At 37.8% G+C, this 12249-nt stretch overlaps 1 long non-coding RNA gene across 1 annotated transcript; it reads right to left on the reverse strand.

The window, feature by feature from the left end:
• LOC146656564 (uncharacterized) lies at window positions 1-7230 on the reverse strand. Its single transcript, XR_014913897.1, has 4 exons — window positions 7063-7230; window positions 5300-5332; window positions 1111-1270; window positions 1-895 (listed from the first exon to the last, which is right to left on the reverse strand). It is a non-coding gene; the product is annotated as an uncharacterized LOC146656564 (long non-coding RNA).
• Between the last annotated feature and the right edge of the window lie 5019 nt (window positions 7231-12249).

Raw genomic sequence — 12249 nt, forward strand, 5'->3', positions numbered from 1 at the left:
ATGGCCCATTTTGTAAGCCCATCTCGGTGTTATATTGGTAAAATCTGGGAACTAAATGGACCCCAACTGGGCAAAGTACAAAGAAACCCACCCGGGCCCCACCTTTCAAGTTGTTTTGTGGGTACCATGTGAGTACCACATAGGCTAAAAAGTGGGTTTTAAGTGGGATTGTCCGCGGGTTCCATAATGGCCCCATTTTATAAGCCCATCTCGGTGTTATATAGGTAAAATCTGGGAACTAAATGGACCCCAACTGGGCAAAGTACACTGAAACCCACCTAGGCCCCATTTTTCAAGTTCTTAGTGGGTACAACATGAGGAAAACATGAGCTAAAAAGTTGGAATGGCATTAGCAGTGGGTTCTGTATTTGCATCTTATTTCTAGTTTGAATTGACTAAGTTCTGGCACTGAGTGGGCCCCATGTAGTAAAACAGTCACAAAATCAATTTTTCAGACGGCTAATACGGGTTCTGTGACACAAAGACACCAAATATATTAAAGCTGACCGCAAACAAAATCTAGTTTGTAAATAAAACCATTTCAAAAATCACGAGGGTACACAAAACAACATTTTTCACATTTATTTTGTCCAACAACTGTGATTTTACGTAACTGTATTCCAAAGTGCGTAAACGTTTAAAAACTAGAAATGTCGAACTACAGCAAAATTCCTTAGATATTTGGAACTGTAGCAACATGGGGAAAAAGTCAGATGGAAAACTCAAAAGCTTATCTTGAATCAGCAGGGTTTGTTTTTTTACAGAGCCGTAAGTCTATTTTGTACCCTTGCAGCCCTCGGTCCTCCTCTGTCTTTAGCTCCACTGAACCACTTGGACAGAGCCTTCTCTGCTTCTTGCAAGTTGACTTTTGATGTTAAATAATTCTTCAGTGCCTCTGCAAATGAAGAAGAAGAAAAATGGGCAAGCCAAAGTAAAGTTAATCTTAGCTTACTTCATTTGGTGATGATTTGCAAAGAACAATGTTTATTTCACTTTATTGCCTCAAAAAATACAAATTGCATGATAACCAATCTCAGTTACACTTTCAAACACTTTATTAAAAAAGTTTAGTTTTCTAAAGTTCAAATTTCTCAAGTGAAACTAACTTACCATACACAACATTAAAAAGACGCAAATCTCTGAACTTTTTTCCCCCATGTCGGCCAAGCATGTTGTACTCCACAGCCAGCTCGGGTGATATGAGGAATTTCATCATCCTTCTTGTGGCATCGTCTACACTTGTTTCCCCTGTATCTGCTACCATGGCAACCTGAGGGGAACATACAAAAAGGACAGATTAGATACTGGCATCTGGTTAGGATGCCTCCCTGGTGAGGTGTTTTGGGCACGTCCCACCAGGAAGAGACCCAGAACACCCAGGACATGCTGGAGGGACTATGTTTTTCGGCTGGCCTGGGAATGCCTTGGGATTCCCCCGGAAGAGCTGGGCCAAGTGCCTGGAGAGAGCGAAGTCTGGGCCTCTCTACTTAGTACCGGATTGGGTCGAGGGGCAGCAGCCTAAGCTTAAGATAATGGACCGGAATGGAGGATAAATGGACGCTTTACATATTACTTAATGTTTACTGTGTGGTGATAAAAAAAAAAAAATGGTAGTAAACACAAGCTAAACTAAAAAAAATTTATTGCGCTTCCTTAACCCTTTATCCCCAATAATGTTACGCAGGATAACTGGTAGGTCTGGTAGGTTTTTTCCTCTACTGTATACTATATGAATGTAATCAAGGATTAATAACAGAAAGAAAAAAGAAATTGAAATGTTGCCATTTTTACTAAAGGCAATCAAAATGTACATGAATAAAATATTTAAATTAGTCAATTCAAATTAATAACTCTAAAACACTGAACAAAATTAAGTATTTGACCCTGTGGTTTATTTTCGGACATCTCTTTTCTTCTAAAAGTCCAGGCGTGTTGGGCCCCTGGCAGAGCTCAGGTTTGACGAGACAGGTTTGGAAAAACCTGTCGCTGGCGACTTTTTGGAGGCTAAAGGGTTAAAATAAATAGGAATTGGCCAAAATTTGTATAAACTATGAAATAGCAGAACAAAAGTAAAAAAAAAAATCTTTATCTGTTATCAGAATCAAATATTTGATTAGAATAAAAAATTTAACTTTCTGGAAGATTTCTCGTTACATCTGTCATAAAAGTAACAACATCTCACAAAAGAAACATGATAGCAACAGAAAAATATGATAGCAGTGTGATGTGACGGTCCCTGGCCAGATTTTTACACATATTATAAGCCCTGTGACACAAAAACCACAGAACTCTGACACGCACAGACTGTTTTCCTTCGTGCTAATGAAGAAAAATGCTGGTCTGGTATGTAAAAGGGAATTTATTCTTCCAGGACCTGAAGCTCCGTAATGCAGCCCTCCAACAGCCAAACCTATCTGTTCTCTGATTGTCTTGATGCATGCTCAATCATCCAGGTAAGTAAATCTCCAAAAGTTGATTCTGTTCATCTGGACGTAGCGCTTGCAGCATTTTCTCCCACTGAAAATGCTACGTCCAGATGAACAGAATCAACTTCTGGAGATGTTCTCTGATTGGATTGTTTAATTGGTGATTGACATGAAATTGACCAATCAGCTGAAAGGAAGAAAAATAGGGTCAAAATTTGGATGTGTAAGTATAAATCCACACACAGCCAGGAAAGCCGAGCGCAGAGTTGTTTGTAGCACCAATTCAGCCAGAGTGGAGCCAGATGGATTTTCCATCCATCCACACTGTAAAGTCTATAGACCAGCAAGTGATAAATTAACAGTGTTGTTGGTATTTTCTAAAACAGGAATTGCTGTTTATAGTCCTCCTGTATATCTGCATGTTCCCTCCCAATTAAAACCTGTGATAATGGAGATTCAAATTCATGTCATACCTATACCAACAGTTATCAAGTATCCAGATCGACCTTTACTGATGTGCTCTGTCAGTGCGCCCCAGGGCAGCTGTGGCTACAATGTAGCTTGCCATCGCCAGTGTGTGATTGTGTGTGTGAATGGGTGAATGACTGAATGTAGTGTGAAGCGCTTTGGGGTCCTTAGGGACTAAAAAAGCGCTATACAAATGCAGGCCATTTACCATTTAAAGGAAAATTGTTATTTCCATGTATTTTCCTGTTCTGCCTTCAACTTTGAGGACTTCCCCCCACATTTCTAGTTGTGACAGTGCACCTACAACAAAAAAACCTGCTGTGATTTACATTTGTTGAAAGAGCAATTTTGTAAAATAGTCTATTTTTGTATGCACAGTTTACAAATCTGTCCTGTACAGCATGGACTGATTGCATGCTAAAAAGTTGTTGCTTAAAAATAAAACAATAAATTTTTAATTAATAACATCAGCAGAAAGCCTTGTTATTAATTAGATGTACAATTTCTATAGAATACGAAACAACTCAGTTCATTTTTGATCATATCAATACCAGCATATTACACAACTAGTGATGGGATTTTCGTCTCTTTTTAGAAAGCCGGCTCTTTCGGCTCCCAACCGGCTCTTCAGGTTGTTTTGTTGCTTTAATTAATTTATTATTAACAACAATATAAAATTATGAACAAAAGGAATTACTAATGTAAAAAAAGAAACGTGGTTTTATTTATATATGGTGGCCCCTAGAGACAAAGCATGTACAAACTCCAAAACCCATTTCTAGCGTCAACTGAACTTCCAAAACAGAGCTATCTAGATCACTTAATTTACACAATTGAAATCATATGTGTATTGTTTGTGTATTTATACACAAGTACTCATATATTCATAAAAAATTCCAAAAACTGTTCATTTACCTGTTACTACCACACACCAAATCCGGTCGTTGGTACTTCCTGGCTTGTGTAGCCACTAGGTAACAAAATCTCAACACTGTGCCTAGCATCCTGGAGCACTTCTGTTGTGTTTTGTACGTGCTTTGGAGTTTGTACGTGCTATGGAGTTTTTACGTGTTTTGGGGTTTGTACGTGCTTTGTCTCTAGCGGGCACCGTAAATATACTTTTATTTATTCTCTCCACATAAAATTTAATAAATAAATCATATAATACAAAAAAACAACTATTTACATTTCAACTTTTAACTATTTAAATTTTCAGCTTTTTCCTTTTAAACAAATTTAAAGTGAAACAACACAAAACACTGCAAACCACAACACAATTAAATATAAATTATAATATGAAAACAAACAGAAGATGCACATTCTCTGTCATATGGGCCTGCATGAATAAACTTTCTGAATCCTTTATCATCCGCAATTGAAAATAGTTGTGGATGATTACTATACCTTTCTAATGTGACGTTGTTGTCCCTGGCTCTTTCTCTCTCTCTCCCTCCTGCTCTGTTACTGTGCTACTGCGTGTGTAACAACCGCCCCTCCCCCCTCTTCCCAGCGCAAAGCACAAGGCTTGCGTGCAGAGTGAAGCGGAAAAAAGTGCGAGAGAGAGGGTGAGAGAGAGAGAAAAAACACACGCTTGTGTCGTTCACTTCAAAGAGCCGTTTCGTTTTGACCAACACATCACTAACAACCATGATGAAAAACGCTCATCTGCTTCCATCACCATCAGCTGATTAACATTGAGCTGCTGCAGTCAACACCATCAAACTAATTTAGTGTTTAATGTTATGTTATTGAATGCTTTTATTTTTAAATCTTTACCAGCGCTTAAAGACTGTAGATGTTCACACCTGGTGTTAGAAAACCGAGCTCACAGCAGTATTTTTTTTTATAACAGGAAATTTAAATTTTTATTGGTTACCGTGTTTATTACCACTTTTATCAGTAATGTACTTCCTATAAAATATGGATTTGATAAGTTACCGGTTTATTGAAATCAGCTAGTGAACACATCGATCACTTTATTGAACTACACACCTTACACTCTTGTGAGCTCTGGTTACTAACAGCAGGTGTGAATGTTTGGAGTCCAAAACGCAGATAAAGATTAGAATAACAAGGCAATGTCAAATCAGTTTAATGCAGTTGACAGTAGCAGCTCAGATGGAAATCAGCCAATTGTGAGGAGAGCAGAGGACCAAAACTGTCAGAGTTGTGGGACAAGTGAAGAGAACACTGTTGGGATTATTGTTAGCATAAAAGATGAAAATTAAATAAATGTTAAATTTTAAAATAGATCATTGCCTCCTGTGCCTAAATAAATATATATACTTAATACCAGTAAAAAAAAAAAAGGATGCCCCAAAGACCATCACTTTTCAATAATAATAATAATAATAATAATAATAATGATAATAATAAGTAATACAAATAATATGAAAGTTACTTACATGTCAAAGATGGTGCTTGTGATCTTGAAGAATCTAAACGTGATAAGGAAATGAAAGAAAGTGCATGAGAAAATACAAACATTTTTGTTTTTTCCCAGGATAATTCAATATAAAAGATTCTCTTACTAATGCACAAAATGAACAGTGTAATTAAAAGTTTGAAAGGCACTGCATGTGTTTATATGATAAACTGACTAATTCAAGCAGCAAACACTAGCAGTGCAAAAATGTATCTAACTAACTGACAGACTTTAAAGTCACAGGAAGATATATCAAAATGGTGACTTATGCCAGAACAAATGACTTGACAGACATAAATCCTAAATTCCTTTAAGTAAAAAAGGAATTACTTTTTTATAAGTGGTCCCTAGTGGTTTTCTAATTATTACATGGCTTGTTAATTTTTTATTAAATTATTAAGAAGCCAGATGAGTTCAAAACATTTACAAATTACTATAAAGCACTATCCAAACTTCAAATCAAGTGGCAAAATCTCCAAATTAAAAGTACTCGCAAACTATAAAAATTTGATTATACTTAAAAATATGCAAAAACTAATTTAGTGGAATTTTTACCTGCTCAAGAATACATTGAACATGCAATATTTAATTGAAAAGAACAAAATTTGTGTACTTTTAGAAAGGATTATTAAATATTTGGGGATACTAGCCATAAAGAGGGTCTCGTACATTTACGGGCATCTAATTTCCTGGATTTAATGGTTTAAAAGTTTAATAGGTCTTTGAAGTTGATAATAAAATTGAGTCCATTATTAGCAAAAAGAATTTAAAAAAAAAAAGAGCAAAAAAATGCTTAATATATAATAATTGTTTTAAACTTTAGCTTTGTAATTGTAGCAGATTTCATTATGTCTGTAATTTTTTATTTAGCCCCACAGTAGTAAAAGCCATAAATGGGAGTTAGATTTATTACTAGTATTTTACACAGCATTCAGCTATAATAACATGTTCTGCATTTTCCTACTTCACCATCTGATCTGAACAGCTGCACTCTCTTAATTAATTAATGACCTAACATTTCTCAGTAACCAATAGCTAGATGGAACAGCACAGTATCTAAGAGAGTGATCAGACAGTGTTTGAGCTAAAGACGCTGTGTGTTTCTTTTGGGGGCTTTTTACACACTGATCCACCACCGTTTTCCCATAGTACAATGCATATCTGGTAACATTACCGTATTCAGATCAGAAAACCGTTTCAGCTGCAGGCATCTACTCCTGTAATTTAAACAATCACCTTGCTACACTGCACATGAATATTACGTAACATGGTATGACTAGCTCATGTTCAGACATTTAAGATACTGTTCAGCCATTTTGTTTACTGGGTAGTGCCAGTTGTCAATGGCCGAGTTAGCTGAGCAGGAATCCACTAAAGCCAAAAAAATAATATAATTTTTTTTAATTAATTACAAAAACCTTATAGGAAAACCCAAGAAACAGTTGCAGAAGCACAGAAAAAAACTGCCGTGTACGTTATAGTGTGTAAATTCAAAAACTGTATAGAGAGAATGGTGCAATGAAAACAGAATAAGATAAGATGAACTTTATTGAGTAGAATATAGGCAGTAAGAGTTTTGTAATTAACTTTAAATTATGTTTGCCAAAGACAATGCAGTAAATTAACCCAGTTCTACCTGCTAGCTAAAGATGTTATGCTTCTCCCCCTTATACCGTTTAGGACGACTATAGAAAGTTACTAAAATAACCATTGATGAAAACGTATCAAACTTTAAGTATTTACCTTTGTCATAGTTTTCGATTCTTTGGTATCCTTTTGTCCTCCACGTTCTTAAACACCAGGGAGAGAAAAGGCGCAACAGACGAAAGACCGCGAAGACTAGACGCTAGGCGGTGCAATCTGCTCCTCCCTCTTTTTAAACGAGCCAATAGGAGCTGCTCACATTAAAAACAACTTTATTTAAAAAGTCGTTTTACACCTGATACAAAAATTTTAAAAGTCAAACAATGCACAAGTTTAAAAGACCATTTTTATTTTTAAAAGTTTTTTAAGCATAGGGATGGTTAATATGTTTAAAAAAGTAACATATAATATTTATCAAAAATTGTCACCCAAATCAACATCATAATAAAAATATAATTAATAAAAATATAATAATGATAAGAAGAAGAATAACAGTTTACCTAAAAGCTCTTCTAACATTAGACTGGTTTTGAAAAGTTTCAATAGTGTCAATACACCATAAGGACAAGGGAGTTTCACAGTTGAAGTGTGACTGCTTGAAAGACCCCATTCCCTCTCCTTTCCACTAGTTCAAAGAAAATATAAATTATTTCTGGTTATATAATTTGAGGGCACAAGTTTGAAGAGTAACATTTTAACAGATCGGTAATATACTTCAGGAGCATTACTGGATCTGATTAACCAAAACTTCCATCTTCCATGTAGCTAACTGTCTTTTCTCTAATACAGTAGAGTGTGTCTGATCTACTAAAAATCCTCAACTGCATGTTTGCTCAAGTAAATAGTCTTAATTGTTTGAACAACCAGTAATCCTTAATTTGCAAATGCCAAATCTGGATTTTGTCTGTGTAATTCACTTTTATCTTAGGTTTTTTATTCGTATTTTTTGCTTTTCTTTTTTTCTACTCTTGTGTCCGTTTTAATCACTTATTATTGCTGCTGTGACAAGTGAATTTACCTAAGAAGAATCATGAAGTCCTTATTTTATCTTATCTGAGCCTCACCATGCAGCCTACCATGCAGAGTTCACATTAAGTACATAAAATGAAATCTAAAATTAAAAAGTAACCAGTTTCAAACCAGTTATTTGGAATAGTGTGCAGAGTGTTTTGAGTAACATTGAATGTTCAAAAACACCAAAGTTCCTATAGTCTCACTTGACAGCTGGGTTGTAGTGTCTGATAACACATAACATCTTGAGGTCTCAATGTGGACTTTGAGTACATTTGCTAGCCAAGGCTAAATACTGAGAGGGTCAAAAATGAAGGGTAAAGAACATCTGACTGTACGTAAGGGTAGCAAAAGTGATAGACTGAGGTTGTGCCAAATATGTTAAAGTTAGGGTGATTTCTTAGAGAATGGTACCACATGGGTGCCGTCTGCAGGTTATAAAAGAGAGTTATGTTCATACTTTCTTTTGAGATTATTTTTACAATTTGACTTTCAGAACTCCCTGGGTTGTGCGCAATCTGTGATGGGCTTGTTTGGAATAAATCCTCCTTTATTCAAATAACACTTTCTCAGGCTCTTCACAGAAGAAGAATCCTCACATAAGCATGTGCTACCATTTTGAACCAATGTACACATTTACCATCACTAACCCAACTAGGACCTACATTGGATGCCAGCCCATATGGATTTGATGTTAGAAACCCAAGTGGGTCCCATATATACTAAACAATCTTGAGCCCATGTAAAATATATGCCCATATTAATTTAACACAACCCATTTGGGGCCCACATAGACATGTTTTCAGGGTCTGACTTGCATTTGCCCATGTGTGACACATATAGTTTGACCAGGTGGGCCCCACCTATGTTATCAGTACCAAAAAATATATACCGATTACCTCACTTTGCCCCACCTGGGGCACACAGCAAATGCTTTTCTTTAAATGACTGTGTTTGCCCATGTCTAACCCAGGTGAAAAACCCAAGTGGGTCCTACCTGTGTTTCCCATTTTGAAACAAGTGAAGTGTTTCCCATGTTTGACCCAGCCAGGACCTACTATATGTTTCCACTCGGTTTTGCCCATATGGCTTTAATGTGAGAAACCTAAGTGGGTCCCATATATACTAAACAATCTTGAGCCCACATAAAATATATGCCCATATTAACTTAACATAACCCATATGGGGCCCACATAGACATGTTTTCAGGGTCTGACTTGCATTTGTCCATGTGTGACCCATATAGTTTGGCCAAGTAGGCCCCACCTGTGTCATCAGTACTAAAAAATATATACTGATTACCTAACTTTGCCCCACCTGGGGCACACAGCAAACGCTTTTCTTTAAATGACTGTGTTTGCCCATGTCTAACCCAGGTGAAAAACCCAAGTGGGTCCTACGTGTGTTTCCCATTTTGAAACAAGTGAAGTGTTTCCCATGTTTGACCCAGCCAGTACCTTGTATATGTTTCCACTTGGTTTTGCCCATATGGCTTTCATGTGAGAAACCCAAGTGGGTCCCATATATACTAAACAATCTTGAGCCCACATAAAATATATGCCCATATTAACTTAACATAACCCATATGGGGCCCACATAGACATGTTTTCAGGGTCTGACTTGCATTTGCCCATGTGTGACCCATATAGTTTGACCAGGTGGGCCCCATGTGTGTCATCAGTGCTAAAAAATATATTGACTACCTCACCTTTGCCCCACCTGGGGCCCACATAGACATGTTTCAGGGTCTGACTTGCATTTGCCCATGTGCGACCCATATAGTTTGACCAGGTGGGCCCCACCTATGTCATCAGTGCTAAAAAAATATATTGATTACCTCACTTTGCCCCACCTGGGGCCCACATAGACATGTTTTCAGGGTCTGACTTGCATTTGCCCATGTGCTACCCATTTAGTTTGACCAGGTGGGGCCCACCTGTGTCATCGATACTAAAACATATATTGATTACCTAACTTTGCCCCACCTGGGGCACACAACAACAGCCTATCCTTAAATGACTGTGTTTGCCCATGTCTATCCCAGGTGGAAAACCCAAGTGGGTCCTACATGTGTTTCCCATTTTGGACCAAGTTAAGTGTTTCCCATGTTTGACCCAGCCAGGACCTACTAAAAGTGCTCACTTGGGATGGCCCATATGGGTTTAATGTGAAGAACCCAAGTAGGTCCCATACAAAAAGCCCAGTTTGAGCCCATGCCCACATGGTACCCATCCAGCCCGAGCAAAAACCAGGTGGGGCCCATATATACATGTTGGCTGGGGGTGGGTTTAAGTGGGCAAACTCTGTGGGGCTTGGTAGGGCTGCTGCAATTGGCCCCGGTCTGGATGGGCTTGGGCCCCCTGCCCTTGATGGATTTTGGGGAAGGGGGGTGCCCATGGGGGTAAGCGGGGGAGCTGGGTCCAGAGAGGATGTCCGGGGCTCTCCTCAGCTCTTTTCTGGGTGGCTGCCAAGTGTCAGGCTTTCAAATGAAGTAAATGTGTGTCTGGGTCTTTAGTTGATTAATAAGCTGAAGTAGAAGATTGCTACCAAACCCCCTCCTCCGTCTGTACTTTGAGGATTCTGACAATTAGTATTACTCAAGGGCATTGATTCCTTTAAACTATCATGATCATCCTGCTGTAACTAGGTTGATCAGAAGACAGAGTAAATTTGTTAATCAGTTATTCATTCATGTACTAACAGGGATTTAATGTTTAATGATCCACAATTCACTATTTTACTTTCTGATGCTCCTTTGGATTTTTTCTGCTTAAATTGTTTGTTGCTTGTTTTTTGTATGTTTTTTGTTGGTCTGGATACAGTGTTTTGAGGGCTAACAAGAGAAGAGTTTTTTGTACTTCATGTCAGAGGGAACACTATGATAGCTTAAGTGGCCCTCAAAAATGTGTACACCAGTTTCTAATATTAACCCAGTTTTAATGGATGAACCACTGGCACAATCGAAAAATTCCAGGGATTCCTAAAAACCTTTTATTCACATTAAAATCTGCAGCAATGTTTGAGCACGAATATCTCAAAAAATATTAAAGATAAAAGCCTGAAGTTTTCAGTAGTCTTTCTTACTACCAAAATGAATCACTTTCTGTAATTTGGGAGAAATGCATTAAAAAACGTCTTAAAAGGAATGTAGTTGTATTTCACAATAATGCGAAAAGAAACATATAGAAAACAAAAAATTACAAAAATTAAGAAAATTAAGAAAATCACTTTAATTTCATTTAATTTCCTTTAAACTTCATGCTATGTTGAGCAACTATGAGATATGTAGATGGTGTAATCTGACTTTTTTTTTTTTTTTTACCCGTGTATTCTCCTTAAATTTCTGGCTATCTCAAATGTGTCCAAAAAACAATGTGGGCTTTTTAGATACATTACAAATCAAAAGTTTAGGCACACCTTATCATTTAATGTCTGTGAAGGTTCTCAGTCATCCAGGTCATCGTAGTCAAAGGAGCTTGCAAAGAAAAGCGTCTGGATTTCTTTAAGTTGCTTGAAGACGTTTCACCTCTCATCCGAGAAGCTTCTTCAGTTCTAAGGTCAAATGGTGGAGAGTCCCAGATATAAACCTAGTGGGAGTGACCCCCCACAGAGGGACAAAAGGACCCCCTGATGATCCTCTAATCACATGAGCCAAGGTGGGAATCTGGGCGTGGGTCCCAATCAGCCAGAGTTTCGGGTGTGTTCATTGTGAAACCTGGCCCCACCTTATCATGCGAATTCCTGAGGTCAGATGGCCCAGGATGTGAGTGGGCGTTAAGGCGTCTGGGAAGAGATCTCAAAACTGGATTATAGATGGCAGAGAGTTGGTGTCGTAAACCCCCGCCTCTGTTCAAAGATGGTCGCTCACAGTGGACATAGATGGCTTCTTTCACTCCTCTTTCAAACCATCTGTCTTCTCTGTCCAAAATGTGAACATTGGCATCCTCGAAAGAGTGTCCTTTATCCTTAAGATGCAGATGGACTGCTGAGTCTTGTCCTGTGGAGGTGGCTCTTCTGTGTTGTGCCATGCGCTTGTGAAGTGGCTGTTTGGTCTCTCCAATGTAGAGGTCTGAGCATTCCTCGCTGCACTGTACAGCAAACACCACATTGTTAAGTTTGTGTTTTGGCGTTTTGTCTTTCGGGTGAACCAGTTTCTGTCTGAACGTCTTATCATTTAATGGTTTTTCTATAGTTTCATTACTATTTACAATGTAGATTCTTACTCAAGGCATCAGAGCTATGTATGAAAACATATGGAATTATGTAGTAAACAAA

Source organism: Rhamphochromis longiceps, linkage group LG12 (assembly GCF_057381845.1).
Source record: "Rhamphochromis longiceps isolate RC_006_pf linkage group LG12, R_longiceps_female_GT1.1, whole genome shotgun sequence".
In the NCBI taxonomy this organism is placed as follows: Eukaryota; Metazoa; Chordata; class Actinopteri; order Cichliformes; family Cichlidae; genus Rhamphochromis; species Rhamphochromis longiceps.